The following is a 24,723-nucleotide window of genomic DNA, read 5'->3' as shown; positions in this document are numbered from 1 at the left end:
CTCCTCTTTCTGCCCAGAATGTTTCTTTTTCACCAGGTCATTCAACTTCAGCTCAATCATCACCTCCTCAGAGATGCTTTTCCCAACCTTCCAATATGAAATGTCCACTTTCATCACTATTACTTTGGCCTATTTTATTTCATTCTGAGTCAGAACTTATCACTATGTAACATTATCATTTTTATTTATTTACCTGTTCATTGACAATTTTCCTCATTTAAAAATATAGCTGAAGAGAGTAGACCACATTTGTCTTGTTGACCACTGCCTCTCTGAAAACAGCTCTTTTCTGTTTGCCCATTTCTATTCCCCTCTAAAAGAACCTAACTACAGGAATGAGATTACTATGTAATTTAACCTAACTCCTAATTTATGCTCTCCTGAATGCACACCACATCTTGCCTAACATGTTGGTTCTTTTCCTAGATAAAAATAAGTGAGAATGAAGAATTAAGTAGTTATAGAAGGACTAGCTCTCTACCCTCAACTGTTCCATTAGTTATCCTGCTGGCAGATCATGCAGGCAGGACACCATCTGAAGAGAGACTCAACCAGTCTGCACACAATGGAGAATGATGCAGAATCCAACTTCCTGCCTTGATTATTCACTGAGATTCTTCCTCCTTTTCCCCTTTTAAAACTGTAATGGGCATATATACACTACCATGTATAAAACAGATAGCTAGTGGGAACTTGCTATATAACACAAAGAGCTCAGCCTGGTGCTCTTTGACGTCCTAGAGGGGAGGGGAAAGAGGTTCAACAGGGAGGCAATACACACACACACACACACACACACACACACACACACACACATACATATGGCTGAGTGCCAAGGAATTGATGACTTCGAACTGTGGTGCTAGAGAAGATTTTTTTTAAATTTTATTTTATTTTTAAACTTTACATAATTGTATTAGTTTTGCCAAAAATCAAAATGAATCTGCCACAGGTATACATGTGTTCCCTATCCTGAACCCTCTTCCCTCCTCCCTCCCTGTACCATCCCTCTGGGTCGTCCCAGTGCACCAGCCCCAAGCATCCAGTATCGTGCATCGAACCTGGACTGGCACCTCGTTTCATACATGATATTTTACATGTTTCAATGCCATTCTCCCAAATCTTCCCACCCTCTCCCTCTCCCATAGAGTCCATAAGACTGTTCTATACATCAGTGTCTCTTTTGCTGTCTCGTATACAGGGTTATTGTTACCATCTTTCTAAATTCCATATATATGCGTTAGTATACTGTATTGGTATTTTTCCTTCTGGCTTACTTCACTCTGTATAATAGGCTCCAGTTTCATCCACCTCATTAGAACTGATTCAAATGTTTTCTTTTTAATGGCTGAGTAATACTCCATTGTGTATATGTACCACAGCTTTCTTATCCATTCATCTGCTGATGGACATCTAGGTTGCTTCCATGTCCTGGCTATTAAAAACAGTGGTTAGATGCCATGAAGTAGGTGGCAATGCCTTAACCATAGGCATGTTGTCAGGCCCGAGAGCCTCTTCCATCCTTGTCAAGGGGAGTGCTAACCTTCTCTCCTTTCATAAAACACTAGAGAAGATTCTTGAGAGTCCCTTGGACAGCCTTTGGACCAGGGAAGTCCCAGCCGCTTTTCTTCTTACCTCTCTCCTCCTTATCTTCTCATTTAACCCAAGAGCATACAGATAATTCCTTGGACTGCCAGGGGATCAATGCAGTTAATCCTAAAGGAAAAAACCCTCAATATTCATTGGAAGGACTGGTGCTGAAGATGAAGCTTCAGTGTTTTTGGCCAATGCTGCTGAAGTCAGATGTCAACAGCCAAATCACTGGAAAAGACCCTGATGCTGGGAAAGATTGAGGGCAAGAGGAGAAGGGGGAGACAGAGGATGAGATGGTTGGATGGCATCACTGACTCAATTAATGGACATGATTTTGAGCAAATTCAGGGAGATAGTGAAGGGCAGGTAAGTCTGGTGTGCTGTAGTTTATGGGGTCACAAAGAGTCAGGCACAACTTACCAACTGAAAAACAATGACTGATTCAGGCTTCCTAGGTGGTGCAGTAGTAAAGAATCTGCCTGACAATGTAGGAGAAGCAAGAGAAAAAAGTTTGTTACTTAGGTCAGGAAGATCCCCTGGAGTAGGAAATGGCAACCCACTACCATATTCTTGCCTGGAAAACCCCATGGATAGAGGAGCCTGGCAGGCTCATGTCCATGTCAAAAAGACTCAGATGTGACTGAGCACACAGTACAGCATGGCTAATTCAGGTAATTGTACAGCAGAAACCAACACAACAATGTAAAGCGATTATCTTCCAATTAAAAAGAAAAAAAAAAACTGTCATTGCTAAGCTGAATCTTGGCAGATGGTCTTGGGACATGAGTCCACCTTCTTCCCAGATTGCCAGCTTTTCTGATTAAAGCACCTCTCCTTTCTATTGACATTTGCCTCATGATTATTGAGTTTTGAGTGGCAAACAGCCAAACCTTAAGTTTTGTAACATCAACAGCCCTTAAAATGGTGTTTGACACATAGCAGAAATAATAGCAGTGACAGAATAACTAAAATCAATAACAATAATAAAAAAGATCATTATACCTAATCTTTTCTTAAAAAATATACTCTGTGGGAATCATTGTGAATACGTCCCATCAGTTCAGTTCAGTTCAGTGGCTCAGTCATGTCCGACTCTTTGCAACCCAATGGACTGCAGCACGCCAGGCCTCCCTGTCCATCACCAACTTCCAGAGCTTGCTCAAACTCATGTCCATCGAGTCAGTGATGCCATCCAACCACCTCATCCTCTGTTGTCCCCTTCTCCTACCTTTAATCTTTTCCAGCATCAGGGTCTTTTCAAATGAGTCACTTCTTTGCATCAGGTGGATAAAGTATTGGAGTTTCAGCTTCAGCGTCAGTCCATCCAATGAATATTCAGGACTTATTTCCTTTAGGATGGACTGGTTGGATCGCCCTGCAGTCCAAGGGACTCTCAAGTGTTTTCTCCAACACCAAAGTTCAAAATCATCAATTCTTCGGTGCTCAGCTTTCTTTATAGTCCAACTCTCACATCCATACATGACTACTGGAAAAACTACAAATTTGACTGGACAGACTTTTGTTGGCAGAGTAATGTCTCTGCTTTTTAATATGCTGTCTAGGTTGGTCATAACTTTTCTTCCAAGGAGTAAGCGTCTTTTAATTTCACGGCTGCAGTCACCATCTGCAGTGATTTTGGAGCCCAAGAAAATAAAGTCAGCTACTGTTTCCATTGTTTCCCCATTTACTTGCCCTGAAGTGATGGGACCAGATGCCATGATCTTAATTTTCTGAATGCTGAATTTTAAGCCAACTTTTTCACTCTCTTCTTTCACTTTCATCAAGAGTCTTTAGTTCTTTGCTTTCTGCCATAAGGGTGGTGTCATCTGCATATCTGAGGTTATTGAAATTTCTCCTGGCAATCTTGATTCTAGCTTGTGCTTCAACCAGTCTGGCATTTCTCATGAAGTACTCTGCATTTAAGTTAAATGAGCAGGGTGACAATATGCAGCCTTGATGCACTCCTTTCCCAATTTGGAACCAGGCTGTTGTTTCATGTCCAGTTCTAACTGTTGCTTCTTGACCTGCATACAGATTTCTCAGGAGGCAGGTCAGGTGGTCTGGTATTCCCGTCTCTTGAAGAATTTTCCACAGTTTGTTGTGATCTACACAGTCAAAGGCTTTGGCATAGTCAATAAAGCAGAAGTAGATGTTTTTCTGGAACTCTTTTGCTTTTTTGTTCCAATGGATGTTGGCAATTTGATCTCTGGTTCCTCTGCCTTTTCGAAATCCATCTTGAGCATTTGGAATTTCACAGTTCACGTACTGTTGAAGCCTGTCTTGGAGAATTTTGAGCATTACTTTGCTAGCGTGTGAGATGAGTGCAATTCTGTGGTAGTTTGAACATTCTTTGGCATTGCCTTTCTTTAGGATTGGAATGAAAACTGACCTTTTCCAGTCCTGTGGCTATTGCTGAGTTTTCCAAATTTGCTGGCATATTGAGTGCAGCACTTTCACAGCGTCATCTTTTAGGATTCGAAAGAGCTCAACTGCAATTCCATCACCTCCACTAGCTTTGTTTGTAGTGATGCTTTCTAAGGCCCACTTGACTTCACATTCCAGGATGTCTGGCTCTAGGTGAGTGATCACACCATCGTGATGATCTGGGTCATGAAGATCTTTTTTGTACAGTTCTTCTGTGTATTTTTGCCACCTCTTCTTAATATCTTATGCTTCTGTTAGGACAATACCATTTCTGTTCTTTATTGAGCCCATCTTTGCATGAAATGTTCCCTTGGTATCTCTAATTTTCTTGAAGAGATCTTTAGTCTTTCCCAATCTACTGTTCTCCTCTATTTCTTTTCACTGATTGCCGAGCAAGGCTTTCTTATTTCTCCTTGCTATTCTTTGGAACTCTGCATTCAAATGGGTATATCTTTCCTTTTCTCCTTTGCCTTTTGCTTCTCTTCTTTTCACAGCTATTTGCAAGGCCTCCTGAGACAATCATTTTGCCTTTTTGCATTTCTTTTTCTTTGGGGTGGGCTTGATCACTGCCTCCTCTACAATATCACGAACCTCCATCCATAGTTCTTCAGGCACTCCATCAGATCTAATCCCTTGAATCTATTTGTCACTTCTACTGTATAATTATAATGGATTTGATTTAGGTCATACCTGAATGGTCTAGTGGTTTTCCCTACTTCTTCAATTTAAGTCTGAATTTGGCAATAAGGATTTCATAATCTGAGCCACAGTCAGCTCCCAGTCTTGTTTTTCCTGACTGTATAGAACTTATCCATCTTTGGCTGCAAAGAATATAATCAATCTGATTTCTTCCCTGAGAGCTCAGTTGGTAAGAAATCTGCCTCCAGTGCAGGAGACCCCAATTCGATTCCTGGGTCGGGAAGATCTGCTGGAGAAGGGATAGTCTACCCACTCTAGTGTTCTTGGGCTTCCATGTGGCTCAGCTGATAAAGAATCTGCCTGCAATGCTGGAGACCATGGTTCAACCCCTGGGTTGAGAAGATCCCCTGCAGAAAGGAAAGGCTACCCCACTCTAGTATTCTGGCCTGGAGAATTACATGGACTGTATAGTATGGGGTTGCAAAGAGTCGGACACAACTGAGCGACTTTCAAACTTTCATGGATTCACACAATTAATCCTCATAACTGCTTTCTGAATTAAGAATTTACTCCAGGTAATACAGCTGGTAAGTCACAGTAATGAGAACAAACTGAGAATGGATCCATAACTCATGTTCTTAGCTGCTATGCCATACAGTTTCTCAAGCAATATTTGATGAAGGAGTAAAGTCTCATTATAATACCAAATTGGAAGAAGAGCCATGGAGTTGATTTGGGTACTTAGGAAACTAAAACACTTCTTATAAATCTTAAGATAAAACAACAACAAACCTTATTTATAGAGAATACTTTAATAGTAATATTTTTGAAGACTTGATAAAAAAATTTAATCTCATCTATTATCATCAATCTTGACATTTAAATTCATTTTTGAAGGTAGGCTTCAACCTAGATGTCCATCTACAGATAAATGGATAAAGAAGATGTGGTACACGTATACAATGGAACATTACTCAGCCAAAAAACAGAAGGAATTTGAGGCAGTCCTAGTGAGGTGAATGAACCTAGAGAGTATTATACTGAGTGAAATAAGTGAGAGAAAGAGAAAAACCAATATCGTATATTAATGCATATATATGAAATCTAGAAAACTGTTATTGATGAACCTATTTGTGGTGAAGGAATGGGGACACAGACGTAGAGAATAGATTTGTGGACACAGTGGGAGAAGGAGAGGGAGGGAGAAGTGGAGAAAGTAGCATTGACATATATACATTATAATGTGTAAAATATAGACAGCTGGCAAGAAGATGCTGTGAAACACAGGGAGCCCAGCTGGTGCTCTGTGATGACCTAGAGGCGTGGAATGAGGGGAAGGGAGGGAGGCTCAAGAGGGAGGCGATATATATATATACACACACACACACACACACACACACACATACATAATTATGGCTGATTCATGTTGTTGTACAGCAGAAACTAATACAACATTGTAAAAAAATTTTTCCTCCAATTAAAAATTTTAGAATTGAATATTATTTTAAAAAGGTAGGCTTCAATCATTTTATTTTAAAACTATATATAATAGGGAATATGTTATTTATCAGTAGAATGATGGCCTGCTTAAGCTCTTTGTATATTTAGACCTAGATGTGGCCCTGGTAGATACTTAAATAGACAAAATTTTAACTTGGGTATTTTATTTATCTTCTATATTAGAGAACAGAAATTGAGAATATGTTTTAAGGGAAATAAGCCTTAAAAGTTATCTTATGGGATACCTGGTAGAGAAATAATTTATTAGAAGATGCATTTTACGAAAGGGTATTCGGTGGCTCATGGGTTTTCATCCTAGAAAGTGAAAGCCACCTTCTTATCATAGATATACAAGGCATCCTTATAGCTACCTATAGATTTCTATTCTATTTATAATATAAAGTGGGTATAATGGGATTGTACCTAAAGACAAGGGGGATAGAGTAGAGATTTGAACTGAGCTGCTGTTCCCCATTTGGGAATATTTAAGCTTGACTGTAGGAGAAGGCAATGGCAACCCACTCCAGTACTCTTGCCTGGAAAATCCCATGGATAGAGGAGCCGGGTAGGCTGCAGTCCATGGGGTTGCGAAGAGTCAGACACAACTGAGCGACTTAACTTTCCCTTTTCACTTTCATGCATTGGAGAAGGAAATGGCAACCCACTCCAGTGTTCTTGCCTGGAGAATTCCAGGGACGGCGGAGCCTGGTGAGCTGCCGTCTATGGGGTCATACAGAGTCGGACACTACTGAAGCGACTTAGCAGCAGCAGTGGCAGCAAGCTTGACTATAAGAGAGACTTTAGAAAATATGTTATAGATGCTTGCAAAGGACATCTCTGGGCCAGGCAGCCTACCCTTAGCTGGGTTATGACAGCATGGGATGAAAAGCCATATTTAGGGTGAAATAGAAAGGTCAGTTTGGGGCACACTGTATAAGTAACACTAGAAGCTCTTCTGATGCCTTTTCTTGAGAAACTATTTAAAAGAATGGTGAGAGCAGGAGGAAAAGACCATTTGCTCCTAAAAGCCCAGATTTCTGGGCATTTCGTACCATAGGAGATGGTGATGGTAGCTGTATCAGTATCAAAGAAAAAGGCACTTTGCAGAAGATGATTAGACTATTCTGGGATCAACATGTAGAGTGACCTCTTCCCATTTGCATAAGCAAATTTGGGAGTCCTTAAAATATTGAGAGAGAAGAATCCTGGGAAAACAAGGGACTTTCCAAGATAAACTTCAAAGATAGAGATAATTCACAGTACTTTAATATTTCAAAGATAGAGATAATTCATAACTCCCTGGTGGCTCAGATGGTAAAGAATCCACCTGCAACATAGGAGACCTAGGCTCGATCCCTGGGTTGGGAAGATCCCCTGGAGAAGGGAAAGGCTACCCACTCCAGTATTCTTGCCTGGAGAATTCTGTGGACTTTATAGTCCATGGGGTTGCAAAGAGTTGGACACAACTGAGTGACTTTCACTTCACTTCACTTCACAGTAATTTATATACTAAAAGAAACATAATCTTAAAGTGGTAAAGCGGCATATCAAATGCACACAAACTTATCAAATGTAAGGTGGAAAAGCAATTTAGAGAAGTTCTCCTTTTACTAGCTGACTTTTAAATTCCTTGTTCTACAAAGAAAAGCATTTCTGATTTTTCCAGGTTAGAAGTTATTCAAGACAACTGTGAACTAAAATTACATCATTTTCTAAGAGAAGTGTTTTTGCAGGGTTACAAACTAAAATGTGGTCAGCATTTTAAAAAGCTAGGAGATAAAATGTTAACTTTTTAATGTAATATTAATTTTAAACCATTTGATCTCAATCATGAATCTGGAAAAGTAAAGTATTTTTATATTGACTTATTTTAAAATTTGACGTAAGGAAGCAGTCTTCACACAGTTACTTGGGTATTACACACTATATAGAATTATAATCTATGCTTTTGTGTGACTACATATACAGATTTATATATTATATTCCTCACTAACATAGTATTAGTATGGACCTAAAATTCAACTTAAAATAACTATAATTCACCCACAGGCATGTATTCAAATAGGAAGTGAATTATTGTTTATACATTTATATACATTATATATGAGCAATAGTCACTCAGTCATGTCCGACTCTGTGCCCCCATGGACTGTAGCCTGCCAGGCTCCTCTGTCCATGGAATTCTCCAGGCAAGAATACTGGAGTGAGTTGCCATTTCCTTCTCCAAGGTATATTATATATAGTTTTTAACTATTTTCAGTAGCTATAACTACTGATTGAAGGCAGGTGCCGTAACCCTTACCTTCTAAATGCCACAATAGCTGATGGGGTTCAGGACACTACCCCACAATATGGCACTGTGGCATATTGAATACTTTAAGCTGAAGGAATTTGAGAAAATAGAAGTAGAAAGGTCAGTGAGTTCCTCTTGCTCTTCTCCCGTGAAAAAGGTCAGAAAATCCCCACATGAGAGGTATCTTGCCTATATCCTAAAGAAAGGAATGATTTTATCTCCAAGATGGAGAAACGACACCAAGAAGAATCTGAATGAATAGACCCTAGTCCCCCCAGTTTCCTATGATTCATTTTCTTTGCCCTATCATATCTTTCCATGACTTTCCACTCTTTATCAAAGCCAGCATAAAACCTCTCAGGTTTAACCATTTCTTTGGGTCGTCTTTTACTAATGATAGTTTCCATGCATGCCATGTAAAATTTACATTCAATAATTTATATGCTTTTCTCCTATTAATCTATCTTTGTCAATCTTTTTTCTTAATTTAAATTTATTTATTTTAATTAGAGGTGTCAATCTGAATTTTCAGACTCAGCTAAGGACTTTATGAGGGTCAGGGTAAACTGTTCCCTGCTCTACAACAGCATTGCTGCATCAAATACTAGGCAGAGAGAACTGTCATTTTACTTAATTTTGACGTGGAGAGTAATTGTTAATACATAAGACTTGTTCCATTAGAACTGGAATAAGCATTAGTAGAACACTGGGGACGAAGGAGTTTATGTACCTCGTTGTGAACTGAGTCAAATCAGTTCTTACAATTTCCATCTTCATAGGCAGTACATTACTTATGATTTTAATAAAAAACTTGAAAATCTGAAATATCATTACGTCTGGATTGTTGAGAACATGGAAAAATCAATTTGAGATCCACTTAACCTTCAAAAAGCTTTAGTTAGCAACATAGCATAATTATCTGTTTAAATGAAAGGAAGTCACAAATATAAAATCTATTAAAAAATATAGACAGCATTTCATCTTTCCATAATATATCAGAAAAGATGTCTCTAAATGCTAAAAACCAAATGTGAATTCTTTCATTTAATTTGAATACATCAGTTTTACACAAAAATGATTACTATTTTTAATAAATTTATGTAAAAACTAATATTATGGCATATTAGTTGAAATTTACTTAGAGATCACACATTATATGATAAATATGCAATAATGAATATTTAAAATGTGAAATATTAATAAGATCAATGTAGTATATATACATTTCAATTGGGTTCAACGTAACAGTTTAAAATGTCAGTATTTAGACTATAAAATTTTTAAAAAGAATCAGATTACAAAACTTAGGCATTGGACCTTTAAATAGTATAACAAAGATAGCATAGTCAGTGATTGGTTTTCTGAACCAAAGTCCCCAGTTTTTAACATATAGTAGGTAATTATGTTACTGGAGTGATGAACCAATTTTGTAATGAGCCCACTTTTCCACATGTGGCCTGAGTTGGCTGGGTGTAAAGAAAATGCTTTTAAATAAGCTTCCAGTTAAAGCCACAGATCTGATGAACATTACAGAGGTAGGAGGTACACTCAGCCCTCCTACTTTTCTCCACCCCCTTTCAGTATTCACTGACTGTGTCCTTTGTGGATATTTCTTTTTACTCTTCCTTTGAAGACAGACCCTATCTTTGCATTCAGAGATACCTAAGAGAGTGATTTTATCATTTATCCAAACATATCCATTAACTGGCTACTCTGTGTCAGGTATCTTCTAGGTTCTGAGGATACAGTACTTAATATGGACGCAAAGTCACTGGGTTATGGCTTCCGTGGAGCGTACAGTTTGGTGGGAAAGCATCCATTAAAGAAATACAATTTTTTAAACACCAAATGCAAAGCACAGCTTTTCAAGAGTATATATTTGGGAGACCTAACTTAGACTGTGGGTGTATGGGTGGGCCAGGTGTTTGGCAATGCCACTTGATAGATGAAATGTTAGAACTCAGACTTGAAGGGGCAGAGCCAGAGGAGCACTGGTGTAGGGTGAGTGAAGGCTCTGAGGGAGATGAAGTACTGTGGCCACATAAAGGAGAGAAAAAAAGCCTGGACCACTAGAGCCAATGGAGTAAGTGGGAAATAGGAGACAGACGGTCCCTGACCTCTGTAGAGGCCAGATTCTATAGGCCTCTTGCTGTGTTCAGTCGCTCAGTCACGTCTGACCCTTTGTGTCCCCATGGACTGTAGCCTACCAGGCTCCGATGTCTGTGGAATTTTCTGGGCAAGAATACTAGAGCGGGTTGTCATTTCCTATTCCAGGGGATCTTCCCAACCCAGGGATTGAACCCGCATCTCTTGTGTCTCCTGCATTGGCAGGCAGGTTCTTTACCACTAGTGTTACCTGGGAAGCCTCACAGGTCTCTCAAGCATTTTGAAATTTTTCTTGAGAAAGATGTAAGTCAGTGAAGTTTTAAACAGGGAACTGACATCATCCAACTTTTTTTTGCTGCTCAAAGGCATAAAAAATGCTAGCTAAATTAACACATACATACACATATATAAGTACACACACATACACTAACAACAATAAGGAAAAACCCTAGGACAAATGCAACATAGCATACTACGCAAATGACAGTAAGTCTATTTGTTAGTTCCTAACTACTGATAAGAAGGGTATATATTATGTAAATATCCAATTAAAGTTCATCTGATAAATTATTAGGAAATTACATAGTATCAAAGAGTTAAAAAATAGCAGGTGTTGGCCAATGCATAACTATTGTGACTGACATATAAATAGTTGTGTTTAAAGTAGCATAAGAGTTATGATTGGAAAATTTTGAGATTGATGTGTATATTTTGGAATGTCAGTATTATTACTGAATATTCATAGTCTGCACACACAGATGTTAACTAGATCAAGTACCAGTTCCAGCCCTACCTCATATTCAGCTCTCAGCATTATTTATCATGCAGAAACAATGTCTAAGAAACTGGGAGATTAAGTAGAGAAAAAGAAAGTAAATAAAGTGATAAGAGATGGTTCCTAACCCTCACTGAATTTATAAACTAGTGTTGGGAGACAGATAAATAATAGCAGAGCAATAGTAGCAGGAACTAATGTTTAGTGAACTCTTACAATGAACCAGGCATTGAGCTAAATGTTTTACAAGCATTGTCTTATTTACTCCTCCCAATAGCCCTATGATGCATATATGCTATCAGTAACTCCTTTTTACACATGATGAAATTCACCTCAGGGAGGTCTATTGACTTTCTCAGTGCCATCTTCACAGTAAGTGGCAGATTCAGGATTTGAACCTGGGTACCCTTACCACTCCTCCAAATTACAAAAGTATGAATTTAATCTGGTTTTCTTAATCAGAGAAGAATGACTCTTCCTAATTGAAACCACCAAACTTTGTCTTATACTATCATATCTTCTATCTATTCTCCTGATGTTTCATTCATCTTCCTTAAAAAATTCTTTACTCACCTCTAAGTGGCCTATGTCCCGTCTCCCCTTCCCCGATATAAGTTCTCAAATCTCACTGATTGGGCATTCACTTTTTTTTCTTTCTATGATGTCATAAGGTGTGTGCTTAGTAGCTCAATTGTGTCCGACTCTTTGCTACTCCATGGACTGAATGTAGCCCACCAGGCTCCTCTGTCCATGGAATTTTCCAGACAAGAATACTGGAGTGGGTTGCCATTTCCTACTCCAGGAGATCATTAAATCTTAATAAATTTGTATACTTTATCTTCATGGGCTTCCCAAGTGGTGCTAGTGGTAAAGAACCTTTCTGCCAATGCAGGAGATGTAAGAGATGTGGGTTCGATCCCTGGGTTAGGAAGATCCCCTGGAGGAGGGCACGGCAACCCACTCCAGTATTCTTGCCTGAAGAATCCCCATGGACAAAGGAGCAGGGTGGGTTACAGTCCATAGGGTAGCAAAGAATCTGACATGACTGAAGCCCACATGCATATCTTACCTTCATGGTAATCTGTCTACTGTCAGTTTCACAGACTCAGCTGTTGAATCCAGGACCGTGGAAGGCAAGTTTCCTTCCCTATACCTGGAAAGGTGTTGAATGCATGATAAGGTTTTCAAGTTTTCTTTGGAGGTAATGGCTAATCAATGGTTTTCATTCAGAGGAGCAATATGATCTCACCTGTTTGTAGGAATCTTACTCTGGCAGCAGAGGGAAAGATGGTTTGGAGAGATGAGACATTGAACCTTGGGAGAGCATCTAGACAGCCAATGATGTAGCATGTGAACAGAGAGTAGAAGATGGATATAAGAAATATGGAAGGGGTAGAGTCCATGGGCGGAGAAGGCAATGGCACCCCACTCCAGTACTCTTGCCTGGAAGATCCCATGAACAGAGGAGCCTGGTGGGCTGCAGTCCATGGGGTCACTAGGAGTCGGACACAACTGAGCGACTTCACTTTCACTTTTTACTTTCATGCATTGGAGAAGGAAATGGCAACCCACTCCAGTGTTCTTGCCTGGAGAATCCCAGGGACGGGGGAGCCTGGTGGGCTACCATCTCTGGGGTTGCACAGAGTTGGACACGACTGAAGCGACTTAGCAGCAGCAGCAGCAGAGTCCATGGGACAAGGACTGACTAGATGTTACTGGTTAGAGAGAGGGAAGTATTGGGTTGGCCAAAATTTTCATTTGGCTTTTCCCGTAAGATGCTATGGAAAAATCTGAATAAACATTTGGGTTAACCTCATATTAAGGATACTTGAGTTCTCCTGCCTGAGTAACCAGAGTGTGTCTTGTGTATACTTGTTTTTTAACAGAACTTGGGAGACAATAAAGGGAACATTATTTTGAGTGGGTAGAGCAGGCAGAGAGGGAGAATACTGAGTAGTTTTGGACAGACTGAGCTTGAGGTAGCTAGGAAATACTGGGATGGTAATAACCAACAGGGAGTTGGAAATAATGGCTTCTTAGATAACTTGGAGATCAGCTTATATGGCAAGAGTGAGAACTGCAAAGCCAAGGCAAATGGAGCAAAGATCTCCCCTTATCCATTCAGATCTACATCAGGACAGTGCCTCAAAAGTGCTCTCCAACATGCTTGTGGGTTCAGTGAACATGCCCTTAGCCTGAATACGGTTGGCCCTGATATGTTCCCTCCAAACAGAAACTATTCTGGCATTATAACTTCAGCTAAAAGAGCAAAATATCAGATCCCCGAGCCTGTGCTAACAGTTTTAAATGATCTTAAAAGATCATTTTACTACAAATGTCAATGAAGCAAAATATGTAGTCTGTGTGAATTTTGATAAAGGGTATGTCCCTGAGGAATTAAGTTTTATTGTTTCAGATAGAGACAGAGTATGGGTATAAAGGACTTTGAGATATATTACTACAGACTCAAGAATAACTGTATACAGCTATGAAATTTGTTACAGATGGTGATGCGAATATCTGAGAATCCCCGTTGCTGATTATTATTGGGCACTCTTTAGTCTGTCTGCTACTGAGAAATGAATGACTAGGTATTTGGGTTTGATTGTTTACTATAAAGTGATTCTCTGAATTCTTTGGGCATTTAAGTTTTCCATTTTTCCTACATTTGTTTTCAAGTGCTGTTTCAAATTTGGGGATTAGTGTACTGAACTGGAAATAGTTTTCAACCATGCATTCTGAATTCAAGTGGTAGTTTCAAATTCAGTGGATAATACTTTATCATTTCTTACTTCTCTTTCCTTAACTAAAATCACCAATGAGTTAAAGAAGTGATAACAAAAAGGAAAAAGTATTCCAAACCAAGTTTACTTATAAAGATGAAAGTCAGCTCTGTGTTTTTGAAAGACCTATGAACTGAGGCAAAGATTTAATCTTTTTTTTTTTTTTGGTATAGGGAATGGGATTTATTTCCCTCAATTGCAAAACAGAGCAAAAAGAGTAGAAATTCTATAAGGTTCCTCCCAGCTATAAAATGCTAGATTCTATAAGTATTCAGCAAAAAGGCAAGCACTTGAGAAACAGTGAATACTTTGAGATTTCTATAATGGAAATACTTGAAGATATTATTTAAGCTAGTTGCTCAATTTTATATTAAATCTTCTGATTCTCGATTTAAGGCAGTTGATGGTAAAATATATTTTGCCCATCTTTTGTATATCCTATGATCTCTAAAACAAGGTAAGAATCTAGTAAGTGCACGGCAATCTCATCCTGAATTTAACCCGCAAGAAACTACCCCAGGTGGCACAGTGGTAAAGAATTCACCTGCAATGTAGGAGACTGTGATGTGGAGACCTGGGTTCCATCCCTGGATTGGGAAGTTTCCTTAGAGAAGGGAATGGCAATCCACTCCAGTATTCTTGCTTGGAGAATCCCATGGACAGAGGAGCCTGGAGGGCTACCATCCATGGGGTCGCGAAGAGTCAGACAATGCAACAACAAACTATCTCAAAGACAGATATGTTACTCTATAAAAACATAATGGCATTTAAACACAACTTCTTATTTCTAACCCAGCTGCTTATTGACAACTCTTATTTCTTTTCAGTCCGGGCTGTTTGTCATCCCTGACGTTAAATTTTCAACTCCTAGTTCTCTAAGAGTTGAAGATCTATGCTCACTTCTCAGAATCTATTCACATCATCACCTTACATAAATTGTCCTTAGATGATCATGCAACCCTAACCCTAAGTCTAATCTCTTCTTTAGTTAATAAAATTTTTCGCAAGGTTGAAAACAAGTTCATTTCAGGATATAAAGCACATTAATCTAAGACTTCAATCATGGCAGCCTAACAATTTAGATTGTTTTCCTGTATTTGTTCAATATGGTCAGTTATTCTGGATCAACTCTAGGCTAAAAATTGTACCAGGAAAATGTTGTTCTGGCTACAGTAGAATTTTCCGAGGCAAAGCTGTTTTTCTTGCACCACATTTCTTATACTTTTTAGCAACTCTTCATATATTTTTTAAGGTTCACTAAATATGTATGTATGTGCATTTATGGATCCATGTATGTATGTGCATACATACATATGTAAGAATTGATTACTTTTGCTGCATTGTTAATGGATGCTGTATTTTCTCTAGTATCAATGTATGTCTTCAATAGGAAATTGCATTATTTAATGCAGAAAGACATTTTTAGACATTTTCTATGGAAGAAGCTATTAAAATACAGTGGCATTACTTTCAAACAACACATTCCTTTTCTTTTCTTTTCTCTCCTTTGTTGGAAAGATAAAAATGTGCCCTGTGAAAGTTTTCTGCTTTAGGAAAACAAACAATAACAAAACAATTTCAGTAGCATTGCATTTGTGACATGGATATAAACTAGGACTATGAATTTATCTTTAATGTGTTTGCTGTGTCTGGGTGTCCATGACATCTCAAAAAATCACATGAACTCAGGAATCATATAAATTTCAATATCAATGTGTTATTCAAAGCCAGGATTTGGACTAAGAAAAAGAAAAAAGGCAGGATTTCAAAGAGGTATTTGCATTCCCATGTTCATTACAGCATCATTCACAATAACCAAGAAGTGGAAATAATCTAAATGTCTCATGAATGAATGAATAATGAATATGTGGTATATACATACAATGGAATACTATTCAACCATACAAAAGAAGAAAGTCTGTCATATGCTATAACATGGATGTAACCTGGAGTATACTAAGTCAAATAAGCCAGACACAGAAGGACAAATACTGCATGATACCATTTATGTTAAGTATCTAATAAAGTAGTCAAACTCCTAGAAAATAAATATAATGATGGTTGCCAGGGGCTGAGGGAGGGGAAGTAGGGGAGTTGCCTTACAATGCATATAGAATTTCAGTCACACAAGACGAACAAATTTCTAGAGATTGTAAGTAGCACTTGGGAAACTGTCCTCAGCAGGAAGTCACTTTCCTATCACTTTAACAAAGCCATATATTGTAACTAACTTTTAACCCAGCACCTCCATGCTCTACTCATCCCCAGCCCCAGTACACCTTTCAAATCTTTTACTGACTGAGTGACAAGGGAAGTCCAATCACACAATCCCTTGCCTAATTCGGATCTTTTCATAGATCAAAGAAGGAGGAATAAAGAGTAAATAAATAACAGATGACCAGACCTCTTCACTAGCTTCCCCTTCAGTAATCTCATGAACAAACTAGGTGACCAAACTGTGAACAAGATAACATCTAGAGGAAGATCACGAGTTGTCAAAAGCCTGCACACAAGACCGCACACAGTGGGGGATGGTGATGACTCTGAACCTCTATTTCAAGGTTTCACTGGGATGACTTCCCGCCTTTCCTTTAAAACTTTCATGGCCAAGCATGATCTTTCAAGGTGGTTTTCCAGGCACACGGAGTCCACAATCTCCCCAGATGGCCAGCATTTTGATTAAAGACAACTTTCCTCTCTACCAACGCTTTTGATTTTGTAAGTGTTGAGCATCAGGGCCCAATTCAATCGGTAACAAGATCTGCCATATTACGTTGTGCTTATAGTAAAGAATACTGTATTGTACACTTAAACTGTTGTTAAGAGGGTAGATCTCATTTTTCATAATTTTTACTACAATTTTAAAAAGAGTAAACTTCTATTGAGGTCATTAACTCTTCACACAGACACACACACACACAAACATAACATATACATATACTGAATCTAAAATTTTGCTTGAATGCCTGAGTTCTCTGCAAAATTCAAAACAGAATGGCCAATGGCTTTCTCCTCCCCTCCCCTCTGCCCTCACTGTTCCAGGTCAATTTAGTATACAGACTTTGCTTATAAGCCCAGAGGAACAGAGTGTGTGTGTATGTGTGTGTCTAGGAATGAAGGGGACAGAAAAAAATGCCAGCGGATACACCTAGATAAACTTTGAGACTCACATTTTAGAGCTACTTTGTGACAATGCAAGAGAAGGACTCTAAGTGTTAGGCAGAGTTACCCAGGGAACAGCAAAGGATATCAGAAACATTCTGTGATTCTATGATTAAGCTGGCTCTAAGAAGAGAACCTGGCTGGCTCCCAGCTGGGTGCCCTGGAAGACATGCTGCTGCTTAGAAATGCTGGAGGTAGTCATTGGCTGGTCTAAGGTAATTGAGATGCTCCTACTAAAGCTCTACATAGGGCAAAACAAGTGACAGAATAGGTTATATATACCAGTGCCCAGTTTAGTAAAAGTCTCAAAAACAAAACAAAAACACTAATTGTTAATGTATGCTTCTTTTGTACGTTACTACTTAAATCACTCTGATACATAAGATTTCGTGTTTGTTTGTTTTAAAGTGGGTACTTTCCTTTTAGCATCTCAGAATATTCATTTTAGTGGCAGGGGGAGTAGTTGGGAGTGATTTTCACTCCTTTCTATATACAAACAAAAATATATCTCTTTTATCCACAAATGCCCAGGCATTCTCAAGACGTAAGAGTGAAGTGTGCCAAAATGTTCGGCTGTTAGTTATTTTGCATAAAACACACATCCAAACATGTATTCACTGAATAGCAGATAGCAGAGAAAAGAAAATCAGTTAGATTGCAGTGTGGGTGAAACAGACTCAGTAAGTTCTGTAAAGATGGAAACCTGGGCACAAGAGACACCATACTGAGTAAGCAAATGGAATGTCTAATCTGATTCTTTCATCTTTACCACTTATGATTTATCGTGTCTCTATAAATACATTATTGCTTTTATCATAATGCCTTAAAGTTACTTTTGGATGGAAAAAGGAGATGGAAAGAATATGTTTATATAGTTATACATCTTGGGAAATATTTAGTCTAGGAACAAAGACTTGCAATGATGCACAATGCTTCCTAACATTCATTAGTGGATGAAAATTAATTTAGATAAAACTACTCAAGTCCTGAGCTTCACAGGTGGCTTTGCTAAGGAATCTGCCTGCCAGTGTAGGAGACACAGGAGATGGGGGTTCCATCTCTGGGTCGGGAAGATCCCCTGGAGAAGGAAATGGCAACCCGCTCCAGTATTCTTTCTTGGAAAATTTCATGGACAGAGGAGCCTGGCGAGCTACAGGCCAGGGGGTTGCAAATTGTTGGGCATGAATGAGAGACTGAGAAAGCACATGTACCCTCAAGTACTAGTGAAAAAAAAATGATGAATATGGCTATATGGTCTAACATATACGGGAAGCATCTTGAACTCATTTTATGAATCAAGTTAACAGAATATTTATATATCATAATATTATTCAGCTTATAAATTATTTTTTCCCAGTAAACATAAAATAAAAGTAGAAAATAAGGACAATTACCTACAAAGAACATGTGGAAAAGAAAATATTTGCACATTTACTACTGATTTAAAATTTTAATATAAGTGACAATTTATTAAAACTGGATTGAAATTAATATGCCATAAGCTAAATAAGAGCAATGGTAGATTCTGGATCTAGAGAAAACAATAAAATGACCTAATAATTAAGGAGCTAATAATACATAAGAACAAAAGAATTATATGATGAAACTAGATTCCCTCAGTACTTTATATATATATATATATATATATATATATATGTTTTGATATTATTACAAAACAAAATGAGTCAGCTCTTCGAATCAGGTAAGATTGAGGGCAGGAGGAGAAGGGGACGACAGAGGATGAGATGGTTGGATGGCATCACTGACTCAATGGACATGGGTTTGGGTGGACTCCGGGAGTTGCTGATGGACAGGGAGGCCTGGCATTCATGGGGCCGCAAAGAGTCGGACACGACTGAGCGACTGAACTGAACTGAACAAAACAAAAAAACATAGGCCCCAGGCTAACAACAGGGAAGAAAAGTGATTGGCTCTGGAGGGTTATTCTTTGATTTTAGATGAATTAATAAGGAATTAATTAAATGGAATTTTGGGCAGGATATGAAAAATTCTATTTAAAAAGGCAATGTCAGTATTGGGTTGGCCAAAAACTTCATTCAGATTTTCCTATGTTATGGAAAAATCCAAACAAACTTTTGGCCAACCCAGTATTAGGGAAACGTTAACTTTGAAAAAGGGTTAAATACATAACAAAGAAATTTCCAAAGCCTGCAGATACTTGTTCATAAAAGTACCTGGTGAACATTCTTATATTTCAGAATGCAGGCACAGAAATTATAGTATAACTGTTTCGTTTGTAAGTGGTGGGAATTCTTCCCAATTAGATTTTCAAATCGTCCAATGAAACAACATCCTTCTCTCATTGACTTTAATCTGCTGGCGCTTCCCTTTTCTAGAAATGACCCAGTGAACATAGCACAGAGACCTCTTCTATGAAAACACAAAGGCACTACATACATTGCTCCCCAGGACAGGTGGGCATCAGTTACCATGGCAGTCCATGAGTGAGTCTGCTATTGTGATGCTGAGCTCAATATATGCACATTTGCCAAGTGCAGCTCAGCACAACTGTGGACCCCATCTTGCTTTCCTTTGATGCCAGTTGGCTGAAACCTTAACTCAAGCAGCAATGTTGTCCTTCTGAGACTAGGTTTCATGCCATTCTGGACAAGCTGAAAATGGTATTGTCACAGCCCGTTATAATTTTCATAGCAGCCATCTCACAGCCCTAGGAAGCAAGTCTGTTTTGTATGCATAAAAGAAAGTCCCAAGTCTCAGGCAGGTGGGTAGGTGTTTATTTCTGGCTGCAATTTTGCTAAGTTTCTAAATCAGTCTTGCTTTAATTAGGAGTTTTTCTTCTGAGTTATTTTGATGTTAATAATATATGGCTGTCACATCCCTTGTACATGTTCCCAAACAGTGCTACAAACATTATTAAATCTAATCAGTGTTAATGGGGTATTCCATATGCTACCCACTGTGAATCATTTGAAATGTCATTTTATTGGATAATGCATAAAGAAAGGTTGGTATACACGATGACATGCTTTTGTTCCTTCATTCAATGATTTTTATGAAAAATTTTGTACAGATGGTAGTTGCTTTCAATTTGTATTTGACCATCTTTAAAAAAGAATCTTCTGTTTATTAGTCTTCTATATAATGTATATTTAAATTCACAAAGATGTTCAACTCCAAGGAGTAAAATCATTAACTCTCCCTTCACTACATTAAAGAACAGAAACAATGCCCAAATAACATAGATCTAATAAAGAAGATTCTGTTAAAATGAGGCCCCTTAGAAGTGTGCATTAAGAAATATTTAGCAAGGATTGAAAACCAGGCACCATGCCTAAAATACTGTAACATTAAGAAGAAAACCTAAGCAACACAAAACTTATTTTGCCTAAGACATCTAAGTGACTGCACCACTGTTGTTCATTCCAATATAATATGCTCTGTGCTCTCTGTATTAACGATGCTGCTGCTGCTAAGTCGCTTCAGTCATGGCTGACTCTTAGTGACCCCATGGACTGCAGCCTACCAGGCTCCTCCGTCCATGGGATTTTCCAGGCAAGAGTACTGGAGTGGGGTGCCACTGCCTTCTCCGTATTAACAATGAATGACTAATATTCCATGTAGCCACTAAAAGTAATTCTAACCAGATGGTCCTGTATTTCTGAAGATGTCTATATGTATTTTCTCTCCTGGAGCAATGCTATCAAGTATATTGATATCTCTGAGAAGCAGGGCTGCTGAGGTAAACCCTGTATTAAGAAGATACATTATAAACAACAGAAGAGCTAGCTCACCATTCACATTTATGAAGAGGATGCTGTGGCTTGTCCACTTACCTCTTCATCTATAGCCATGTATACAAATAGCGATCCATCACTAGAGTTACTCTCTTTAAACTGTAAGGTGAGCAATATGTGTTTAAGAAAAACAGTGTGCTTCTATAGTTTTGTAGAGATGGTTTAAGTCATCACTGCCTGGAGAACATAGGAAGAGCTGATCAGTGGTGTTTTACTCTGGACATCAATATATTCCTGAGTCTTAAGCTGCTGCTGCTGCTAAGTCGTTTCAGTTGTGTCCGACTCTGTTCGACCCCATAGACGGCAGCCCACCAGGCTCCCCCATCCCTGGGATTCTCCAGGCAAGAACACTGGAGTCGGTCGCCATTTCCTTCTCCAATGCATGAAAGTGAAAAGTGAAAGTGAAGTCGCTCAGTCGTGTCCGACTCTTAACGACCCCATGGACTGCAGCCCACCAGGCTCCTCCATCCATGGGATTTTCCAGGCAAGAGTACTGGAGTGGGGTGCCATTGCCTTCTCCGAGTCTTAAGCTACACAGGCCTTTTATAATTGCACTATTTGTAGGTTCCTCTAGATCTCTCAAACCTTTGTGTTTGAGTACAGACTATCAGTGGAGAAGGAAATGGCATCCCACTCCAGTATTCTTGCCTGGAGAATCCCATGGACAGAGGACCCTGGTGGGCTGCCGTCTTTGGGGTCCAACAGAGTCGGAGACGACTGAAGCGACTTAGCAGCAGCAGCACAGACTATCAAAATATGTCTGTTAGGTTACATAGAAAAATAGCAAGAACAAAAATGGAGATGTTATCATTAAAAAAAATTCAAGAGATGAAAAGCAAAACAAAAAATTGTAAAAGACAGATTTAAAAAATTTATTGACTAGTTGATTATATCTACTGTGAACTGTTTGGTTCACTGTTGACTGTTTTGTCATTTTACTGATCTTATGATGCTTTCCTATCACTATGGCGTTCTCTTCAAAGATTTTATTTAATGCTAGTAAACAATAAAGGAGTTTCTCTTTTTTCCTGTCTCTTTTTGCAAAGTTATCCTAAAAAGTACTAGAAATGTGAGATTTCTCTACTGTTTACTTTTATAGTTAAGAGAAGGACATTCAAAACCTGGCAGGCAGGTACTGTTTTCTATAGTTAATAAAAGGAATTTTATATGAAATGACAGTGCAGTTGCTATCTGGAAATATTAAATGGTACATCTGACTTTTAGCTACATAAGGTATTTGTTCCTTTGATTATAGCTTTCTATGTAGAAGTAAAAAATGCACTCCTATTCATAAGCCCCCATCTGGACTCTTGCCAGAACCATTAGAGGAAGTGGCTTCCCAAATGGGAATATCATGGAAGTCTTTGAATTACCAGCAAAACACTGATTTTCTTTAAATATGTTTTTAAAAGCAGAATCATCTCTAGTCACCAAAGTGTTATTGTTTCCCTTACAGTTGGTTATTAGTAAAGTCAAATTATAGCATTAAGATATTGAATACACAACTGAGGGACACATTTTAGAATTACGTATAAGTTATTTGAAAAAGCCTCTCTTTCTGCAGGTGCTTTTTAAACGCTAGGGAAAAAATTGGAATAAATGTTAAAAGATTTCTATTTGCAAAGGTATAAAAATCTAGAGGTGCAAATGACCTTTTGGTATTAACAAGCTATTTTTCAGTCAGGAAGAAAATCTCAAAGCATCATCTCTAATGTAACAAATTTTCAGGGGTAGGTTTCGATTGAAAATGTTTTTTCCTTCTCCTTCTTGAAAAACTAATCAAAATCAGTAGATTTGTTGGACTCCCAGACCTCTCCAAACTGTACATATTAAACTAGTTAGTGGCTAAGAGTCAGTGATAGTTTCTGGTGTGTTTCTTTCCATATGCCTTCAGGCACACACATGTAATTTTGTGCTTCAAAGAGTCAGCACTTCATAAAAACAGAGATGAACAGTTACAAAACATATACCAGTACCCTTTGGAAGTAATTAAAAATATGGCATTTCCCTGTGCTTACTTCCTTTCCTTTTGGCATCGCCCCTTCTATAGCCTATGTGCAGCTTCTCCTCTAACTCACTAAACAAATTCTTTTTTGGTCTCCCTAAAGAATCACATGCTTAAACTTACAGAAATGTGCCATGAATAATATTATTAGGCTTCTAAATACATTTTAATTGCATTAAAACTAATAAGAATAAACTCAGGAGAACACTGGCTCCAATCCACAAGCGATGCAGACCATTATCTGTTCTGAAAGTACACTTAGACTACTTTCAAAAGGGTCCCCAAAGTGACAAATATAAACAATGTATTTTCATTAGATACAGAGGGATATATGTCTGATGTATACATTAAAATTTACTTATAGTGCTCAATTCTACTGCTGTGGGTTTTTGTATTTGACACTACCATTTGTTAATCCAAATACTTGAATACAATTGTGTTTTTCCAAATTATACTACATGCAGATATATTTCTAAAGGTATAAATTAGCATGTCATTTATTTGAGTATGCATAAAGTCAAAACAATTTCCAGTCTGATTTTCAACCAATATTTGAAGGCAACTTTAAAGATCTGGCAAGTGGCCATTTGAAGCACACAGATATGTCAGTGTATGTGAATATGCTGTTGTTCAGTCACGAAGTCGTGTCTGACTGTGACGTCATGGACTGCAGCATGTATGTGAATATCATGTGTGTTTAGTTGCTGACGTTTTTGCAACCCTATGGACTGTAGCCGGCCAGGCTCCTTTGTCCATAGGATTTCCCAGGCAAGAATATTAGGGTGGGTTGCCATTTCCTTCTCCAAGGGATCTTCCCAACTCAGGGATTGAACCTGTGTCTCCTGCATTGCAGGCAGATTCTTTACCACTGAGCGACCAGGGAAGCCCTGTATGTGAATATACAGATAAGCATATGTGTATGTGAATAGGATTATGATTATATATAAGTTCTTTTAACTAATATTATTTATTCTGCAATGACAATATTCTAAAAGGAAACAAAACTTAGGAGAAAACAGGGTACACTGATGATAGTTAGACACATTTTGTTGCATGCTTGGGGTTATGATAACCTTTAAATATTATAAGCTACTTGCATTATTTCAGATTTTAACTGCATAGTAATGTGATCTTTCACATGACATCCTTTGATCTCTGACATACATAAAATCAGACAGGTTATGAAGTTCTACTAGACACTTCATCCTTATATTTGTTGCTACACCACTGCAAATGTAACCCTAATTTCTTAGTATATAACATGATTCGGAGGTTAATTCTCCATCAAGCACTTCCTATTCCAATTTCCAGCTATTAAAGAATTGTTTAATGTTATTCTAAATAGTTCAGCTTAGAAAATGTGCTTCTACTCAGCTGTCTTATAAATGATATCATAAAGGATAACTGACAATCAAAGTAGACTCATAAATATTAAATGAAGTAGTAATAAAGTCTCTACTAATACCATTTGAAATTAAAGATCTAGCCTTTAATGAAAACAACTTTTATACTCTTCTTTTTACTCCTTCTAGGATGAATATAATGTTATATATTTCAAGTAAAAGGTAGGATCCTTTGTTGGACTCTCAGGTTTTACTGTAAGAAATTATCCAAAAGCTCAGATTGACCTACATACAATGTAACCTCAACTTGAGAGATAATTTTGA

At 38.2% G+C, this 24,723-nt stretch overlaps 1 non-coding gene across 1 annotated transcript; it reads right to left on the bottom strand.

Moving 5' to 3' along the window:
* Positions 1-1,439: 1,439 nt before the first annotated feature.
* Positions 1,440-1,565, bottom strand: LOC112445268 (U6atac minor spliceosomal RNA). The gene has a single exon (XR_003033634.1). It is a non-coding gene; the product is annotated as a U6atac minor spliceosomal RNA (small nuclear RNA).
* Between the last annotated feature and the right edge of the window lie 23,158 nt (positions 1,566-24,723).

The sequence above is a fragment of the Bos taurus genome, chromosome X (genome assembly GCF_002263795.3).
Source record: "Bos taurus isolate L1 Dominette 01449 registration number 42190680 breed Hereford chromosome X, ARS-UCD2.0, whole genome shotgun sequence".
NCBI lineage: Eukaryota > Metazoa > Chordata > Mammalia > Artiodactyla > Bovidae > Bos > Bos taurus.
This window is presented reverse-complemented; position numbering and strand designations above follow the sequence as displayed.